The sequence below is a fragment of the Callorhinus ursinus genome, unplaced genomic scaffold, assembly GCF_003265705.2.
Source record: "Callorhinus ursinus isolate GAN/ISIS: 27379988/994484 unplaced genomic scaffold, GSC_fseal_2.0 scaffold2, whole genome shotgun sequence".
Lineage (NCBI taxonomy): Eukaryota > Metazoa > Chordata > Mammalia > Carnivora > Otariidae > Callorhinus > Callorhinus ursinus.
The window spans coordinates 15,892,794-15,913,244 of NW_027397064.1; positions in this window are offsets into that span (position 1 = coordinate 15,892,794).

Genomic DNA, 20,451 nt, shown 5'->3' on the forward strand with positions numbered 1-20,451 from the left:
AGGCAGAAGAGAGAATCAGCAATATAGAAGGCCAAATGATGGAAAATAAAGAAGCTGAGAAAAAGAGAGATAAACAACTACTGATTCACGAGGGCAGAATTCGAGAGATAAGGGATACAATAAGAGGAAACAACATTAGAATAATTGGGATCCCAGAAGAAGAAGAAAGATAGAGAGGGGCAGAAGGTATATTGGAGTAAATAATAGCAGAGAACTTCCCTAATGTGAGGAAGGAAACAGGCATCAAAATCCAGGAGGCACAGAGAAACCCCCTCAAAATCAATAAAAGTAGGTCAACAACCCGACATCTAATACTAAAACTTACGAGTCTCAGAGACAAAGAGAAAATCCTGAGAGCACCTCGGGAGAAGAGATATGTAACCTACAATGGTAGAAATATTAGATTGGCAACAGACCTATCCACAGAGACATGGCAGGCCAGAAAGGACTGGCAAGATATCTTCAGAGCACTAAACGAGAAAAATATGCAGCCAAGAATACTATATCCAGCTAGGCTGTCATTGAAAATAGAAGGAGAGATAAAAAGCTTCCAGGACAAACAAAAACTAAAGGAATTTGCAAACACGAAACCAGCCCTCCAAGAAATATTGAAAGGGGTCCTCTAAGCAAAGAGAGAGCCTAAAAGCAGCATAGATCAGAAAGGAACACAGACAATATACAGTAACAGTAACCTACAGGTAATAAAATGGCACTAAATTCATACCTTTCAATAGTTACCCTGAATGTATATGGGCTAAATGCCCCAATCAAAAGACAAAGGCTATCAGATTGGATTAAAAAACAAGACCCACCAATATGCTGTCTGAAGAGACTCATTTTAGACCCAAAGACACCCCCACATTGAAAGTGAGGGGGTGGAAACCCATTTACCATGCTAATGGACACCAAAAGAAAGCTGGGGTGACAATTCTTATATTAGACAAATTAGATTTTAGAACAAAGACTGTAATAAGAGATGAGGAAGGACACTATATCCTACTTAAAGGGTCTATCCAACAAGAAGCTCTAACAATTGTAAATATCTATGCCCCTAACATGGGAGAAGCCACTTTTATAAGGCAATTACTAACAAAAGCAAAGAAACACATTGACAACAATACAATAATAGCGGGGGACTTTAACACCCCCCTGACTGAAATGGACAGATCATCTAAGCAAAAGATCAACAAGGAAATAAAGACTTTAAATGAAACACTGGACCAAATGGACTTCACAGACATATTCAGAACATTCCATCCCAAAGCAACGGAATACACATTCTTCTCTAGTGCCCATGGAACATTCTCCAGAATAGATCACATCCTAGGTCACAAATCAGGTCTCAACCGGTACCAAAAGATTGGGATTATTCCCTGCATATTTTCAGACCACAATGCTTTGAAACCAGAACTCAATCACAAGAGGAAAGTTGGAAAGAACTCAAATACATGGAGGCTAAAGAGCATCCTACTAAAGAATGACTGGGTCAACCAGGAAATTAAAGAAGAATTAAAAAAATTCATGGAAACCAATGAAAATGAAAGCACAACTGTTCAAAATCTTTGGGATACAGCAAAGGCAGTCCTGAGAGGAAAGCATATAGCAATACAAGCCTTTCTCAAGAAACAAGAAAGGTCTCAAATACACAACCTAACTCTATACCTAAAGGAGCTGGAGGAAGAACAGCAAATCAAGCCTAAACCCAGCAGGAGAAGAGAAATCATAAAGATCAGAGCAGAAATCAATGAAATAGAAACCAAAAGAACAGTAGAACAGATCAACGAAACGAGGAGCTGGTTCTTTGAAAGAATTAACAAGATTGATAAACCCCTGGCCAGACTTATCAAAAAGAAAAGAGAAAGGACCCAAATAAACAAAATCATGAATGAAAGAGGAGAGATCACAACCAACACCAAAGAAATAAAAACAATTATAAGAACATACTATGAGCAATTCTATGCCAGCAAATTAGATAACCTGGAAGAAATGGGTGCATTCCTAGAGATGTATCAACTACCAAAATTGAACCAGGAAGAAATAGAAACCTTAAAACAGACCTATAACCACAAAGGAAATTGAAGCAGTCATCAAAAATCTCCCAACAAACAAAACCCCAGGGCCAGACGGCTTCCCAGGGGAATTCTATCAGACATTTAAAGAAGAATTAATACCTATTCTCCTGAAACTGTTCCAAAAAATAGAAATGGAAGGAAAACTTCCAAACTCATTTTATGAGGCCACCATTACCTTGCTCCCAAAACCAGACAAAGACCCCATCAAAAAGGAGAATTACAGACCCATATCCTTGATGAACATGGATGCAAAAATTCTCACCAAAATACTAGCCAATAGGATCCAACAGTACATTAAAAGCATTATTCACCACGACCAAGTGGGATTTATCCCTGGGCTGCAAGGTTGGTTCAACATCCGCAAATCATTCAACATGATACAATACATTAACAAAAGAAAGAACAAGAATCATTTGATCCTCTCAATAGATGCAGAAAAAGCATTTGACAAAGTACAGCATCCTTTCTTGGTCAAAACTCTTCAGAGTATAGGGATAGAGGGTACATACCTCAATATCATAAAAGCCATCTATGAAAAACCCACAGCGAATATCATTCTCAATGGGGAAAAGCTGAGAGCTTTCCCCCTAAGGTCAGGAACACGGCAGGGATGTCCACTATCACCACTGCTATTCAACATAGTATTAGAAGTCCTAGCCACAGCAATCAGACAACAAAAAGAAATCAAAGGCATCCAAATCGGCAAAGAGGAAGTCAAACTCTCACTCTTTGCTGATGATATGATACTGTATGTGGAAATCCCAAAAGGCTCCACCCCAAAACTCTTAGAACTCATACAGGAATTCAGTAAAGTAGCAGGATATAAAATCAATGCACAGAAATCAGTGGCATTCCTATACACCAACAACAAGACAGAAGAGAGAGAAATTAAGGAGTCGATCCCATTTACAATTGCACCCAAAACCATAAGATACCTAGGAATAAATTTAACCAAAGAGGCAAGGATCTGTACTCAGAAAACTATAAAATACTCATGAAGGAAATTGAAGAAGACACAAAGAAATGGAAAAACGTTCCATGCTCATGGAGTGGAAGAACAAACATTGTGAAGATGTCAACGCTACCTAGAGCAATCTACACATTCAATGCAATCCCCATCAAAATACCATCCACTTTTTTCAAAGAAATGGAACAAATAATCCTAAAATTTGTATGGAACCAGAAGAGACCCCGAATAGCCAGAGGAATCTTGAAAAAGAAAAGGAAAGCTGGCGGCATCACAATTCCAGACTTCCAGCTCTATTACAAAGCTGTCATCATCAAGACAGTATGGTACTGGCACAAAAACAGACACATAGATCAATGGAACAGAATCGAGAGCCCAGAAATGGACCCTCAACTCTATGGTCAACTCATCTTTGACAAAGCAGGAAAGAATGTCCAATGGCAAAAAGACAGTCTCTTCAACAAACGGTGTTGGGAAAATTGGACAGCCACGTGCAGAAGAAGGAAACTGGACCATTTCCTTACACCACACACAAAAATAGACTCCAAATGGTTGAAAGACCTAAACGTGAGACAGGAGTCCATCAAAATCCTAAAGGAGAACACAGGCAGCAACCTCTTCGACCTCAGTTGCAGCAACTTCTTCCTAGAAACATCGCCAAAGGCAAGGGAAGCCAGGGCAAAAATCAACTATTGGGATTTCATCAAGATAAAAAGCTTTTGCACAGCAAAAGAAACAGTCCACAAAACCAAAAGACAACCGGCAGAATGGGAGAAAATATTTGCAAATGACATATCAGATAAAGGGCTCGTATCCAAAATCTATAAAGAACTTATCAAACTCCACACCCAAAGAACAAATAATCCAATCAAGAAATGGGCAGAAGACATGAGCAGACATTTTTCCAAAGAAGACATCCAAATGGCCAACAGACACGTGAAAAAGTGCTCCACATCGCTCGGCATCAGGGAAATTCAAATCAAAACCTCAATGAGATACCACCTCAGACTAGTCAGAATGGCTAAAAATAACAAGTCAGGAAACGGCAGATGTTGGCGGGGATGTGGAGAAAGGGGAACCGTCCTACACTTTTGGTGGGAATGCAAGTTGGTGCAACCCCTCTGGAAAACAGTATGGAGGTTCCTCAAACAGTTGAAAATAGAGCTACCATACGATCCAGCAATTGCACTACTACAAAGATACAAATGTAGGGATCCAAAGGGGTTGTGCACCCCAATATTTATAGCAGCAATGTCCACAATAGCCAAACTGTGGAAAGAGCCAAGATGTCCATCGACAGATGAATGGATAAAGAAGATGTGGTATATATACACAATGGAATATTATGCAGCCATCAAAAGGAATGAGATCTTGCCATTTGCAACGATGTGCATGGAACTGGAGGGTGTTATGCTGAGTGAAATAAGTCAATCAGAGAAAGACACGTATCATATGACTTCACTGATATGAGGAATTCTTAATCTCAGGAAACAAAGTGAGGGTTGCTGGAGTGGTGGGGGGTGGGAGAGACGGGGTGGCTGGGTGATAGACAGTGGGTAGGTTATGTGCTATGGTGAGTGCTGTGAATTGTGCAAGACTGTTGAATCACAGATCTGTACCTCTGAAGCAAATAATGCAATATATGTTAAGAAAAAAAAAAAGAAAAAGAAGATAGCAGGAGGGGAAGAATGAAGGGGATTAAGTTGGAGGGGGAGACGAACCATGAGAGACTATGGACTCTGAGAAACAAACTGACGGTTCTAGAGGGGAGGTGGGTGGGGGGATGGGTTAGCCTGTTGATGGGTATGAAAGAGGGCACATTCTGCGGGGAGCACTGGGTGTTATGCACAAACAATGACTCATGGAACACTTCATCAAGAACTAATGATGTAATATATGGTGATTAACATAACAATAAAAAATTTAAAAAAAACTGAGGGTTCTAGAGGGGAGGTGGGTGGGGGGATGGGTTAGCCTGGTGATGGGTATTAAGGAGGGCACGTTCTGCGTGGAGCACTGGGTGTTAGGCACAAACAATGAATCATGGAACACTACATCCAAAAAAAAAAAAGTCGGTTGGAAACCTCGAAAAAAAAAAAGAAAAGAGTAATTTTGACTCTTCATGGGTTTGCCCCGTGTACTGAATTCAGAATCTAACTCATAGTTAAGAGAAGTTAACTTCACTAGACCTTTAGTAGTCACGAGAGTGAACTCTGAGTCTGATGGCCTGGATTAGAATCGTCATTCCACACCATGCCGTGTACTCTGAGGCAAGTTATTTAACCCCTCGGAGCCTCAGGCCCATCATATGAACACAGCGCCTGGTAACTTACCAACCCTCAGTAAATAGTAGTTGCTGCGATCACTACTACTACTATTACTATCATGAGTGTCCTTTTGTTACTGCTCGCTAATACCTAGCAACACTGAAATCACTCCGAACATACTCTTGGAATCTCTAATCATGTCTCCCCGGAAACATGTTGCTTTTCTGTTCCAGTTTGTCATCAGTAGCTCTTTTTCCCAAGTTCGATCAGTATGAGAAATTTTAAAATCAAAAGAACTGTTCTCTAAATACTCTGGCCTGTGCATTGAATTGGAAGACATTGCTGTCACTTCGGAAGGGACTAACAAAGAGTAAGAGCCTCCCGTGTCCTCATTTTCACTTTGATGTGCCACAAATAAAAAATGAGCTGACGCTCTTAAAATATGAAGACACCATATTGTTGTCACTCTGCATCCTGGCACATCTGATCCCCCTCATGCTGCTCGGGCTGTGGAAGCCTTTGAAGTTAGAAAATACCATTGCCTGATCTCCCAGCACTGATAATTAAGACATAGTGTGGCAAATCAAAAGAGACATGCCACCTAGTATCTACATTCCCTTCCCAGGGGGGAGAGGGAGGGGAAAAGAAGAAGAAGAAGGAAGAAAGCTGGCTTAGGGTTGTGATTCCTAAATCAATTGGTTCTGCCTTTCGGTAGGAAAAGATCAGCAACTTCTATATTACAACTCAATCCCATCTTGCATCCCCAAATCAATTTTTCTTTTTTTTTTTCCCTATGGTTTATGATCTTTGAGTTTCTTTTTCTTAAGACTAATTTTTCTTCTAAGAAGGGAAAGGAATGCCATCTCTTAAAAAAAAATCTAATCATTTGTCTTCCTATGGGGGAAATGGATGCATTTTTATGTTATTCTTCTTTGTCATAAGCAATTGCTGTTGTGTCATAAATTTCAAACAGGTTGTGCTTCTGAAGCCCTGTTCAAATCTGAGCAGGGGACATGTGGGATATAAAGGTTTATTAGTATAAATGGATAAATAATGAATGTTGAGTCCCGGGAACCTTGTGTTCCAGCTAGTTGGCTCCAATAACATGTCATAATATATTTTTAAAAATTCAGCTAGGCAATATCTTCACAAAGATAAATTGATCTAAACTCTAATTGGAAAGGCATAGAAAGCATATTGCCATGTTCATTTCTTTACAATAAATAATTTGGGTTTACAAATTCAACTGTGATTTATTTGTAAGTATACTATAATCATCAAAATGGGTGGCAGACTTTTTTGAAAACTCACTGTTGATTATATTCAGAATTAATACCTGTTAACTCCATGGAAGATCCGCCTGAACATTATCTTAAATGATATTTCCCTGTTGTTCTCCTTCTGGTCTCTGACCTTTCTCTTTCTACCGCAATGTCATTTAAATGGAAAGATTCACCACAAACTGCACAGTGCTACAAAAAAGACTCAGAGTGATCTTTAAAGTCAAAGGAAAATCTAACTTGACAAATAAAATTAAATCCCGCCTCCCGTTTTCCAAAGAAATTTTTCGAGAATGTCAAGGTAACTGTTTCCAAATTTCAGATTGCTCAGATTATGGAACTGTTGACCAATTGTCAAAATCATAAAAAAGAAGTAAATTTTAAAAATAAGTATTAGGAATTCATTGAGTAGGATTAAAAAATGATCCAGTCATTTTCCTAATTTCTTTGTGCAAGGTCTAGGATTAGCAAAAGGGAAAGAACTCCTACAACATAAAATGTGAAATCCTTTAGAGTCCCGAGATGTTATTTTGAGCAAGGAGAAGGAAGAATGGGTAGGTGTGGGTGGGACCAGAGGGAGAAAAGGGAAGCAATATAGGAATTAATAAGCAACCAAGGGTCAATGTGTATGCAGATGAAAGTGGTGAGCTAACATGTGGTCTTACCAGTTTGTATGTCTTGTAATACTTGACTGTGTTTAAGGATGAGAGGGAGATGATTGAAGAACCCCAGACTTTAAATGGATTCCAGACCTTCATTCATATTAGTAAAGGCAGGAATGTCAGAGATGGCTCTAGGGACACCTTAACCCAGAGGAGTCAGATGTTCATAGTTGGTATGGACCTCCCACAACATGGAGGTCGCTAGAGTGACTTAAAGACCAAGCCATGTGTGGAAGCTACATTTATCGCCACTGCAGTCACTGTTTTTTACTTAATCTTGCTACAGCCTCTTATAGCTTATCATTTATAAGTACACGTGTGTGTGTGTATTTGTAATCTCATTAGATCTTCCTAGAAGTCTCCAAAGATGGTGTCATTATTATCAACCCCATCAGAAGTGACATGAGGACCTGAGGGTTTAGGGATATGCCAGAGATGACACAGGCCCCAGGGGCAGACCTTGAAACAGATCCCAGTTCTCTGATGTCTGTTTCCATCTTGTCAGATGGATTGTTCGACCTTTGAAAAAACATCACTCATGAGAGAAGCCGTGAGAGAAGAAACACTTGGGTGGGTGGAACGAAGCTGGAGAAATTAGGAAGGGAGAAATTGTATAATTTCTTCAACAATCACTTAGAGCACTTGGTCTGGGCCAGGCAGTCTTCTACTTGTTATAAACACTGATGCACCGGAGCTCATAACAACCATATAAGGTAGGTACAAAAAATAATTTCAAAATAAAAAAAAAAAAAAAAAAAAAAAAAAAAAAAAGATGTAAAAACTGAGCCCCAAACAGATTAAATAACCTGCCCCAGGAAAGGGTTAAAAAAATATAAGTGTTTTTAGTATAGTCCTCAGAAAATGGTGTTTAAAAGAACATAAGAACACAGTCAACTATGTGGAGGAGAGAGTTGGAAGACTTCTCTGGCTTAAGTAAAGAACACATACTGTGGTGCCGCACAACAGAATGGAAGTTGAACACAGTACCAGGAGGGATGCTAAAGAGCACCCCTCGCCTGGGAGGCTTCCTGGATGGGTTAGCCTCCATCCGTGTTTTATCTACCCAGACTTTGGCCTTCTGTTGAGCTTGGTGCAGTCCGTACCAAAATCAGATGGCCTCCGCATTCTTTTTCTTCTTAATCCTCAGCTCATCCTTACTTTAATCCAAATCTAGAGCTAGTTTTCCCAGTGCCTTGAAATAATTTCACAGCTCAAACTCTAACCAAGTCGCCGGCCTCTGAAACTACAAAGATGAAGAGATTACAGCCTCCCCATCAAGCAGCGGACCCCCTAGAAAGTGACTACAGACTTATAAACCAGTAATCACCACACAAACAAAAGGGGAAAAATAAAAGTCTGCTTAAGGAGCAGAAGGAGCACATCAGAGGAATATTGCTTTTGTCTTGGGCAGATTTCCCCAAGGAGGTGAACGGAGAACTTGGAAGGTAAAGGAGATGGGTGTGGAGCTGAGTGTCTTGCAGAGTGTGGTGTGCTTAGGGAAACATGCCTGGCTTGTTATTGTTTGAAAATAAGTTTGAGTGAGAGGCATGAAAAAACAGGAAGACTGAGGGAGTGGGAGGAGGCTGGGCAGGTGTGTCTGTCGTGAAGGCTGCGTGCACTGCGTGAAGCCTCAGAGGAAAAGAGAAATCATTAAGGAGATTGGAACTGTATTTTAGAATATAACTCTCATAAAAGCATGGTTCAAAAGTTTGAGGAGGAATACATGAGATGCAGGAGTCTATTTCCAGGTGAGAAATGTCGACAGCCTGACCTAAGACAGCATTAGTAGAGGATGGGGAAAACAGAAGATGGGTTTGCAACTGACACAGGAAGACACTTTAAAAGGAATAAGGGAGAGATGTAGGTTCCTGGCATGAAGATTTTGTTAGTGGGGCCACTGAAGCAGATGGCAGATGCAGGAGGGAGAGGGGGTTTGGGGATGAAGGGGACATGACGATAAGACTTTTGGCGAGGCTGAGTTTCCAGTGCCCATGAGGCATCCGAGGAGAGACATTTCATGGGTGGTGGAAAATACAAGCACATAACAGGCATTCAAAATATGTTTCTCTTTAGACGTTATCCCTCCTGAGATGACAGATGACAGTTGTTTTGGATGTATTCAACCTATTGGAATACACAGGACTCTGGAGATTCTTTTCCATGTGTATCACTGCTCATCCCACCAGGTCCCTTCTGGATGAATTTAGCTTCTGAATGAATGTGGCCAACAGCAGGATATTGGAAGATGGAAGAAAAGAGAAGTTGGATGATGAGTTTTCTTGCTCACTCCCTGCAGTGTTGCTATAAACTGGTATCCTTCATCCGAATGCCACAGTCCCTGTTAGGTGACTCCTCCCCAAGTTCATTCTCTCTCTCTGTTCCTGTCTCTGTCTCTCTGTCTCTCTCTCTTCTTGTTTCCTCAGGCCTAGTTGTAGTAACCTCATTTCTACCCCTTGGGGAACATGACTATTTCCCTGGACCTTCTCTATACCATGATCACACCATTATAAAAAGCCCCTTTATTAAACTATTTTCAAAGACTCTATTTGAATGTATCACCTTTTTCTTGCCACCCTGACTGATAAACTTGGCTTTAAGGTATCATGCCCTCCTGGTTTTCCTCTGCCTTCACTATCCACTCCATCTTACTATCCCTTGCTGGTTTCACCCCATCTTCACAATATTTAAATTTTAGAGTGCCCTGGGACTCACTTCTCAGGCTTGTTCTTTTTTCTGCGCACCTTCTGTGCCTGGATGATCTCATTCAGATGTTAAATGTCATCTATGTGGTAACCACCAAATATGTTTCCAGCCGTAACTTTTCCCATTAAATTCCAAACTCAATGAACCACTTGCAAGGCTAATAGGCAAATCAAACTTAATTTGTCCAACTCATATCCTCCCCCTCCAAAATCCCTTTTACCCTGGTCATTTACCCATCTCCATAGTGGCACCACCATGTATACAATTCCTCAAGCCCAAATTCTAGGAGTCTCCTTGGACTCCTCTTTGTTGCCTATCCTGCAAACAATCTAGTAGCAAGTACTGTCAGCTCTCCCTCAGGTTATGCCCTGAAACCAGCAGCTTCTCACTCCTACAGCACTAGTGTCCTGGCCCATACCACCCTTGTCCCTCCCCTAACTACCTAATGACCTCCTGTCTGGCATCTCTGCCTCCATTCTCACCCCTACGGAAGCCAGAGTGGATCTCCTTAATGAGGAAATCAGAGCACCATCACTCAATCCACCATCACTTATCCACATACTTTCAAACACTTCCTTTTACAAACCAAATGAAACCGAAACATTTTCCTGTGACTTCAGAGCTCTCTGTCTTCTGGCCTTTGTCTTGCTCTCCAAGGGCCTATTCTTTTTCAGCCACTCTGACCATCTTACTACCTAACACAGTAACCACTAGACAGGTGCCTACTGAGCACTTGAAATAGGCTAGGGAGGCTGAGGAACTGAATCTGTTTGATTTAATTTTCCTTAACCTAAATTTAAACTTAAAAACAGGTACAAATGTAATTATCAGAAAACACGTAAGTATGTTTGGATAACATGGATACATGAACCTACTTTATCAATTATACATTTTCTGAAATCAGAATGCAGATCAATTATTTCCAATAAAAAATTTAGCTTCTGAGTTGAGACACACTCTAAGTAGAAAATACCCACCAGATTTTGAAAAAATTATATGAAAATAAGAATGCAAACTATTACATTCAAAAATTTTACATTATATTGATTATATGTTTAAATGTAAAATATATAATTAAAATCAATTTTGTTTCCTTTTTTAATTTTATGTTTATTTTTTATTGTTTTTATTAAAACATTTTGAATTACATAGGTGGCTCTCATTGTGTTTCTATGGGCAGCACTGCTCTAAGACATCAAACTCAGTTCTGCCTCCAGGGTCTTTATATTTGTTATTCCCTCTGTCTAGAAATGCTCTCCCAACTCCCACCTCTGCGTGGTTCATCATCACTCATTTGCAATTTTTCTTCCGATCTCTGCTCAAATATCAACTACTCAAACAGTCTTTTTCTGAAAGCTAAAATAGCCTTCATCCCATCTCTCACACCCTGCTTTACTTTGTCTGCATACCGCTCACACTACTATCTGCTCATCCTCTGAGTCCCATACTAGAAAGTAAACCTCCTAAGGACAGGTACTTATTTCTTGTCTAGTGCTCTATTCCCAGGAGTTAGGGAAGAAAAAAAAAAGAGTATGTGTGGGCACTAAATATTTGCTGAATGAATGAATGAATGAATGAATGAATGAAGCCACTGACACAACTGTGGCATAGCATGAACAATTTCTTTGTATATAATACTCCATGATACTTATCTGAATTTAGCCTTGCAACATCTTCCCCGTGCTGGAACTCAAGTGAGCATGAAATATTTATCTCATGAGAATCTAGGACCTTGAGATGCTGATATAAACAGGACAATTGATCAGGGCCAGCATCAGAAGAACTCAGATAATGGCAGAGCAGGTGTGGGCCACTCTCCACATATCCTTTTTACAGGTACAGCCAAGAGCCACAATCCTGTACCTACCACCAATGAATCATTCATATTTAAGAACACTATTATTTTTCATTTATTCTCTTTCAAGACAGAGATTTCAAAGGTGTATGAAAGTTTTCAAAAGGGAAAATAATATGTGAGAGATACGAACTTGAAGCCTTCTAAAATGTGTTTTCTTGAGATGCCTTAAAAGTATACTTGAACTGTTTTTGCCAACAGCCATGATTCCAAGCACACATTATTTCTTCAGTTTTCAAGAGTCAGGAGCAGGTAATTCTAACAAGGAAGTAGATTAGAGTAGCATAAACATATTCTAGGCTATCTCCAATGTAAAATATATAGAAGGCTTATCATTTGTAGGCTGCACTGTGAATTTTTTTACTTAGATTTTCAACAGAAGTATCACTTCAGGTACTAAGACAATCCTCTTTCTCCAAATGTGAAGTCATATTTATATTTAGCATGAGAGCCAGGGAATTTAAAATTTTCCTCTCAAATAGCATCAATTTGCACCTCCTAAACAATAAAGACTGAGCTAACAATAGCATCCTCATAAATGTCAAAAAACATGCTTTCACTCATAGTTTAGAAATTTCAAAGTTGAACGTAAGGTGACTGCATCAATATAAAGAAGTAGAAATAAGATGCATTTTTATCTTGCCTTCCAGAAGGTGCATAACTTTCTATAATTGCAACATTATCATCATCATCAATAATGGCTAAAGATTTTTTTTTGAGATTTTATTTTTAAGTAATATCTACACCAATGTTGGGCTCAAACTTACAACACTAAGATCAAGAGTTGCGCGTTATACCAACTGAGCCAGCCAGGTGCCCTGATTGTCAAAAATTTTAGGCAGACCCAGGCAATGAATCTTCAGTGATGGGAGGGACAGGGATGGGGAGGGTGGGGTTGGGGAGAAGGTATTCCTCTAGAGGGTCACAAAAGTGAGAAATTGAGTGAGGACAGCTGCCAGCCTAGCTGATGGCCAGAGTCTAAAACCATTTCTGAATGCCTATTGCCTTCCTCACTGTGGACATGTGGGTAATGAGCCCGTGAGGGGGTGAGGGGGAAGGATCACCGCAACCACCTTTACTTGTCTCCATTCTGCCAGGCATGGTGTTGCTGGCTTATATTCCTCATCTGCTTCCTAAACAGCTAGGAGTTAACAAAGTGTATTAAACTTGTATGTGATTAAGGAGAAAATATATTTTATGTCAGGTTTTGGGAGATAATTTGTTTGCATATTTCTGAACATTAGAGCCTCACACTTGTGACCTTTGTTTGAAGACCTTAATCACATTCAGGATCCCTATTATATTAGAGATAGAGTGGTGGGTTTGGTGAATTTTAGGGGGGAGAGATTAGAATTTTACCATTTACCGTAGTTTGCAGGCCTGTGGAGTTAGAAGAATCTCAGAAGATGTGCTTCTGGAAATCAGCTTGCTGAGGCTCACTGTGGTGTTTAGCAATGACAGCACTGATTCTGGGTTCAGATCATGTGAGGCACAGACTGCCAGTCCATAGAACATCCCTGAATTGTCTCATACACTCTTGAAAAAAATGTACATTCTAGGGGTCTGCTCTTAGTTGGTACAAACGGTCAGGAACGTGAAGAAAATTCAATCTCAAACCGCTGATATATGGATGAATTTGCAGGATTCTGGTATTCCTCAAATTACAATCCCTTCCAGATGGTCTTTCAAACCAAAAGGCCATTTATTTGGAAAGGAAAAAGGAAAAAGAGAGGGGGGGGGAGAGGGGGAGAAAATATTCAAAAGTGTTTTTTGATTCCTAAGGTTTATTTTTTTTTTCATTCTTTTCTACCTAGAAGTTGCTTTAACACCCATTTTCCATGATTACTCTGCTCCTGTCCTATGAAATCCTAAACTGGGATGTGCACCTTATCCAAGAACTGATATTACAGTGGTTAAATGTGACAACACTTTCCATAAGAGAATATGCATAACTGTTTCCTATGCCAGTGATTCATTTCAATTCTGATATCAAATAGATTTTCCTTTACACCTCTGGCTGTCAAATGCATGTGCTGGTCTTCCTCTAAATTTAAAATCCAGTCAGGGAGATGAAGGAGATAACACTTCTTTTATTACAATTTGGGAAAACAATAAAAATCATTTTGAATATTGAAATATCCCATGAAGCACTTGGGTATATTTCACCCTGTGCTTAGAAAACTGCAGATAATATATTCAAAGAAACAGATGTCAACCAAATACAGTTAAATCTATGATGCCTCCATAGTCACCAGCAGGTTTGCAGATACTCAGTTGAATCAGCAAACCACAAATAAATAAGCACAGAGAAAACTAATTGCCTGGGAAAGAACGTTCCACTTGCTTTGTCATTAGCTGCTTGAAACGCTACAAGTGCAGCTTATCTGAAATCCAAATTCTGGAATAGAGATCAGATACTGAAACCAAGGCCAAAGCTTACGTCTGTCTTCTTCTCCTGCACTTCAATCAGGACAGCCAGGACTCAGAGAAAACTCGCAGATGCAAAGTAAACTCACCGGTGCTTTGCAGTTCATTTCAGAGAGTTTGTCCATCCCTATAAAGAGGTGCAGTTCAAGACTGCTCAAACTTTCACGTGCATAAAAATCACCTGGAATCTTGAGAAAATGCAAGTCCCGATTGAGTAGGTCTGGGGCAGAGTCTGAGAAACTGCATTTCTAACCAGTTCCCAGATGATGCCCAGGCAGCTAGTCTAGGGGTTACATACATATTTAATAGTGGGAGCTCACCTAGCTATAAATTTCTCTTAGAAATCAGAACACTGTTGCCATTTTTACTCCCACTTATTTGCTGTATGTTCTTAGGGAAGTAATCTGACCTCTCAGTGCCTCTGCTTCTCATCTGTCAAGAAGAGGTACTGAAGTTAAAGAGATCATGTTAACACGAAATCTGGAAGAGAGTTAAAGATGTTCCGTAAACAGGTTGGCTGAGCAAACATGGTCGGATGAGATCCATTCACTGGAAGAGGAAGAAAGGAGTCTTAAAGGCTGAGAATCAAAAGTAAACAAACAAACAGGTCCTATTGAAAGGCAGATACCTAAAAACAATGTATAAATACAATTTAAAAAAAAAAGCAAAGTGCCACAAAAAGAATCAGTGAGAGTAAAGTCAGACTTAGGACAGGGGAAGAGAAGACAATGTGGAAGTACTATGTTCTTCAATAACTGAAGACTGATGACCACAGCGATTTACAAAGGACAGATCCTTGGAGAGAGGTCGGGGAGAAGATGATGCAGTGCATATAGAAAAAAAGAAAAGATAAGGAAATCGTGGATGGAATACAATGAATGATTTATAGTAGGTAATAAAAGAAACAAATGTAATCACTTCTTTCCCCAAAACGTTGGATGAATTTTTCGTGCAACTTTTTCCTTGGCCTTTCGATATTGTTTAAGTACCTAAACACACACACACGCACACAAGTAGCACACCTTCCGGTCCATTGCTCAGCCATCTATTGCCACCAACATGAGATGAAGCATGTCACCAAGAGTTTCCAAATGCACATCGAGGCCCTCTGTATCGGGCCCTTCCAAGAAAGGCAGTTTGCTTTTTATCCCCAGAGCCTCCCTGTGACAGGGAATGCCTAGCAGAAAACTGGAGGACAGAAAGGAGGGAGAAAAAAACAACACTTTTATTTTCTTTGTAAGTCACTAACTAATTGAACTACCATATCAGCAAAGCTGGAAAATCCTGCCTGTCCGGATTGTCACTTATACCCGTAGCATTCTTGAACGTCTCCAAGGTTGAAACTACTGATGATTAACTTCTGGGAATACCCAGGGTAACTATTTCAGACCTGTGAACTATCATGCCTTCTCAATGTCAGCAGATAACCACATCAGCCAAATACCTTCTCAGAAGGCTGTAAGATTACATTTCATTTTTGGGAGTGATCATTCTAGCCACCAAATGGTAATACTCTCTCTGAGCCTGCCGAGGGCTGTGGCTGACTTTCTTCCAGATAAAGGCACTATCTGAGTAAGACTAACATTACCTGCGTATCAGCAGTTTCTGCACCAGAGACCGTATCAGAAATCTAACTGCCAATTTCCACACATCTACAGAGGGAAACAAAGGGTCACATTTCAAAGGCTCCCAACCCAGGGAAAGAGCCAGTTAGAGCATTTGCAACACAATCAGTTGTACAACAAGGCAGGGGAAATGTGGTATCACCCACAGATAAAGACAGCAGTCCGGGACCCTCTACATCTACCTCTACAATCTACCAAGATTCACTCAAGATTCTACTGCAGGACTCATATGGGCTTTTATCTCTCTGACAACAAAACCCAAGAGGTTTGCCAAAATAGAATTCCAGTGTAGGGGGAAAGAAGCTAAAGAATTATGCATTAATAACACCTTTACCCACAGGCGGAACATATTTTCATCTGCACACATCACGAACCAGAGATCTTAGGTTATTAAAGGTGAAAGAGGCTAATAGTCTTTGGGATGGCTCTCTTGGGTTGCCTATTTGCATAATGAAGCTAACACAGGGCAACCCAACTCAGCAGTTCTTTGGGATCAGGTACTTGTACTCACTCACACTATTTTAAATTCACTAACTAAATTACTTTGTGGAAGAACTGTTGGTAGCTAATCTCAAACCTATGTCTACAAATAATTCATGACCATATTTACCAATGAAGAAGAAGCCTAATTGGCCAAGATGTATGGTTTAGTTAATCTGTCTTTTAGAAAATACCAAATTAATGCATACATAAAGATCACCAATGATAAAGATTTAAACATTGCTGAGGACATCTGCATAACCTGAACTCAGAATTGAAGGTCCCTGCCCTGTTCTGGATTCCCAAAGCCAGGACCCCTAGATCAGGAAGGAGTTCCTACCTGGAGCTATCCTGTATCCAGGGAAAGAAAACCAAAACTTTTGGCCATGAACTTATTTTCATACTGAGTCATAGCACAGCCATTTTACTTAAAATTATGGAACCCAAACTGCAAGAAAAAATTTAGCATAAAAGATAAGTAGGAATAATTTATCAGTAATTATACCACAAAGGGATAATTTAATATTTCGCGGTTAATTCATTGGGACACTTTCTCTGGTGTTTTTACTTCAAATGGTCTTACTTTACTGTAAATGGTCATTTGTATTGGGGGCATGAAGAAGAGGTAGAGCACAGAGGGTTGTTAGGGCAGTGAAAATATTCTGTATGATAGTATAATGATACATGTCATTATACCTTTCTCCAAACCCATAGAATGCACAACGCCAAGGGTGCACCCTAAGGTAAACTACAGACTTTCGGTGATAATGATGTGTCCCTGTAGGTTCCTCAGGAGTAACAAATGTCCCACTCTGGTGGGGGCTGCAGATAATGGGTGAGGCTGTGCATGTGCGGAGGTAGGGGCCATATGGGGAGTCTCTGCATCTCCCTCTCAATTTAGCTGGAAACCTAAAACTGCTGTTAGAGAGTCTATAAATAAACAAACCTAAACCTTCATGAATAACAATAGTAATGATTATTAATATTGACTGAATATTTGTTATGTGCCAGGCACTTTGCTAAGTGGTTTTTTTTTTAAGTTATTTATTTTGAGAGAGAGAGAAAGATTGAGGGGGGACAGAGGGACAGAGAGAATCTTAAGCAAGGCTCTATGCCCAGCATGGAGCCCGCCCAATGTGGGGCTGCATCTCACAACCCTGAGATCATGACCGAGCCCAAATCAAGAGCCTGAGGCTTACGGATTGGGCCACCCAGAGGCCCCTCCGCTAAGTGCTTCACATGGAATAATTCACTTATTTCTCACAGCTGCTCTGTATCATAGGTGCTAATAATATACCTATTTTATAGATCATCACAGAGAGGGTAAATAACTCGCCCATGATCACACAACTAGTAAGTGGCTGAGCTGGGGATTCACACCCAGACACTGAATTAGTGCATCTGTTGGGAGATCATGCTGCACAAGCAGTATTTGATTTCCTAGTGCTTTGCTTTCTCTGTGTGTGTTTGCTATATAAAAATTGGTGTGTGTTCATGTCCACATTGATGTATCTCTTCCCTAAAAACAAAAATATACTGGGTACGTACTTAGTGTCATTTAATGTTTTAGGAGATAAGTGTAAGATCCCTCCTTCCCCAGGGACTTCTGCGTCGCCTTGGATATTTCTTGAAATCCCTACATCACATTTACTGAGTAGCTGTTCCATCAGTTGTTAACTTGTGAAGAGAGTCATTTTAACTCTTTTTCTGTTAAGTCTAAATTTAACCTCTTTGTCCTTCATGACTAACCTTCTAATCCAATGCACCTCATCTTTCAACTCAGAATTTTGAGGAACCGGGGAGAGTAAAGTAGCTGCAGGACGCCATGCTAAGTTTCAGGTGAAGAAAATGAAAGTCAGGTCGGTACTGCAGAGAAGAGAAAAAGTGTTTATGAAAATAGGGATGTTTTAGGGAGCTGGTCATGAGAGGAGGAGAGTGTTTAGAAAGGGGGCAGGAAATGGAGTAAATGTGGTCCATCTAGTGGTAGAGCTGCTTGGAATCCAAAATGGAGGAACTTCAACGGGTTAAAAGATGATAGGTTGTCTCCTTCCCCTTGAGTGGGCTGGACTTTGTGACTCACTTCCAAAGAGTAGAGCATATGCAGTGGGAAAAACAGTGAGTTTAAGTGGAAAAACCTGGCAACACCACCTTCACCAAAGGATTAATCTCAGTATCACCCGTGATCAATCATGTGGATAACATGCGGCCCTGATATGATGTGATGAGAAGGCACTTCACCTCTGTGATATTTTCCCCGAAAACCCACAACCCAGTCTGCTCATGAGAAAAATGTCAGGTAAACCCAAATCGGGGAATACCCTACCAAATGCTTGACCAGCACTCTTCAAAACTGTCAAGATCATGAAAAATAAGAGAAGATTTTGAAATTGTCACAGATCAAAGGAGACTAAGAAACAATGACTAAATGCAGTGTGGAACCATGGATTGGATCCTGGTGCGGAAAAAGGAGAAACTGCTGAAATCCAAGGCAAGTCTGCTGTTTCGCTGATTGCAATGAACCGATGTTAATTTCTTAGTTTTGACAAATGCACCATGGTGACGTAAGATGTTCCTATTAAAGGCAAATGAAATGAAGACTATTAGGAACTCTCTGTGCTTTCTTTGCAACATTTTTCTCTTGTTTATTTTTTGTAATTTATACTTATCCCCAAATAAGGTAATTTAATAATAATTGTGGGTTATAGTTTCATCTCATTAAAATGGTTTGGGACCATAAGTTTTTTTCAATGGATTTAAAACATTTAAGAAAATGTGTAATTTTTTATGGGATAGGAAAAGGCAGACCTAGAGGGCTGTGTTCTAACAGCACGTTGTGTTCAACAAGACTAGTGATTACTGACTATGTAGAGGCTTTATGATAAGCAAGGTTAAAAGCCATGGATAAAAGGAAAGGCACATGGCGAGGGACAAAGGGATAAAAGCATTTCAGGGTGAAGGCACCTATGTCAGCCATGTTCTTTTTATTAGCAGATTAGGCCTAGATGAGGCAGGTGTTACATAAATTAAAACTGTATGGTCAGGGGAATGAAGATGGGAAGAGTAAGGCATGGATTAGGGACCAACTCTGGGCAACAAGAGCAAGAATAAAAATATGAAAGCCAGTGTGACCCCAGTGTTGGTCATTGGTAAGCTCCTCAGACTTCAAGGTGGCCAAAGAGGAAAAAATTAGGAGATACTTTACAGAGTCGTTTCAAACCTGTTTCCTCAAGGTTTGGCATAGGGAAGCTGGATTATTAACACTTCTTGCCTTTATAACTTTGTCTCCCCGCCTCCTCTTTGACAGCCTAGAGTAAAGAATGAGGCTGTAGATCCCTAGTGACAGAGATCCCAACTGTGCTACTAACTGGAGTTTTGATACCAGCAAGTTCTCTTTATCTCTCTGGATCTCAGTTTCTTCAAGTAAAAAAGGAAGAAGTTGTGTGCTTTTTTTTTAAAGATTTTATTTATTTATTTATTTATTTACTTACTTACTTACTTACTTACTTACTTACTTACTTAGAGAGCACAAGCAGGGGGAGAGGCTCAAGCCAACTCCTCACTGAGCAGGAAGCCTAATGCAGAGCTCAGTCTCAAGAACCTGATATCATGACCTGAGCCGGGATCAAGAGTCAGACACTTAACTGACTGAACCACCCAGGCACCCCAAAAATGAGAGGTTTTATGTGACCAAAAGTCTCTTCCCAGTTGTAAACATCATGTGATACGATTTTGTGGATTCCTTTTGGCACACAAGCCCCCGGATTTACAATCCTTGTTTATTATATCCAATGACACATAAGTAAAAATGGATGAAGTCAACACTGCTACAACTGAGCCCTGTCAACCCAGAGGGTTCCATCATTTTGTTCACATCTGGGGATATACACACCAGGACCATGCTGCTGCATCCAAGAAGCTGTGCTGTGCTGGGTACTTTAAGACCTTTAAAAGAATGTCATAAAATTTATCTTCCTCTTTCATTGCTTCAGTTTGAGATCCATATCCAATCTAGGCAACTGGCTTAGAGATAACATGAATTTCCCAATGAAAATAGAGATACAAATTAACTGGAGATATTAATGATCATTTCATGGTACCTAAACACTAAAATGG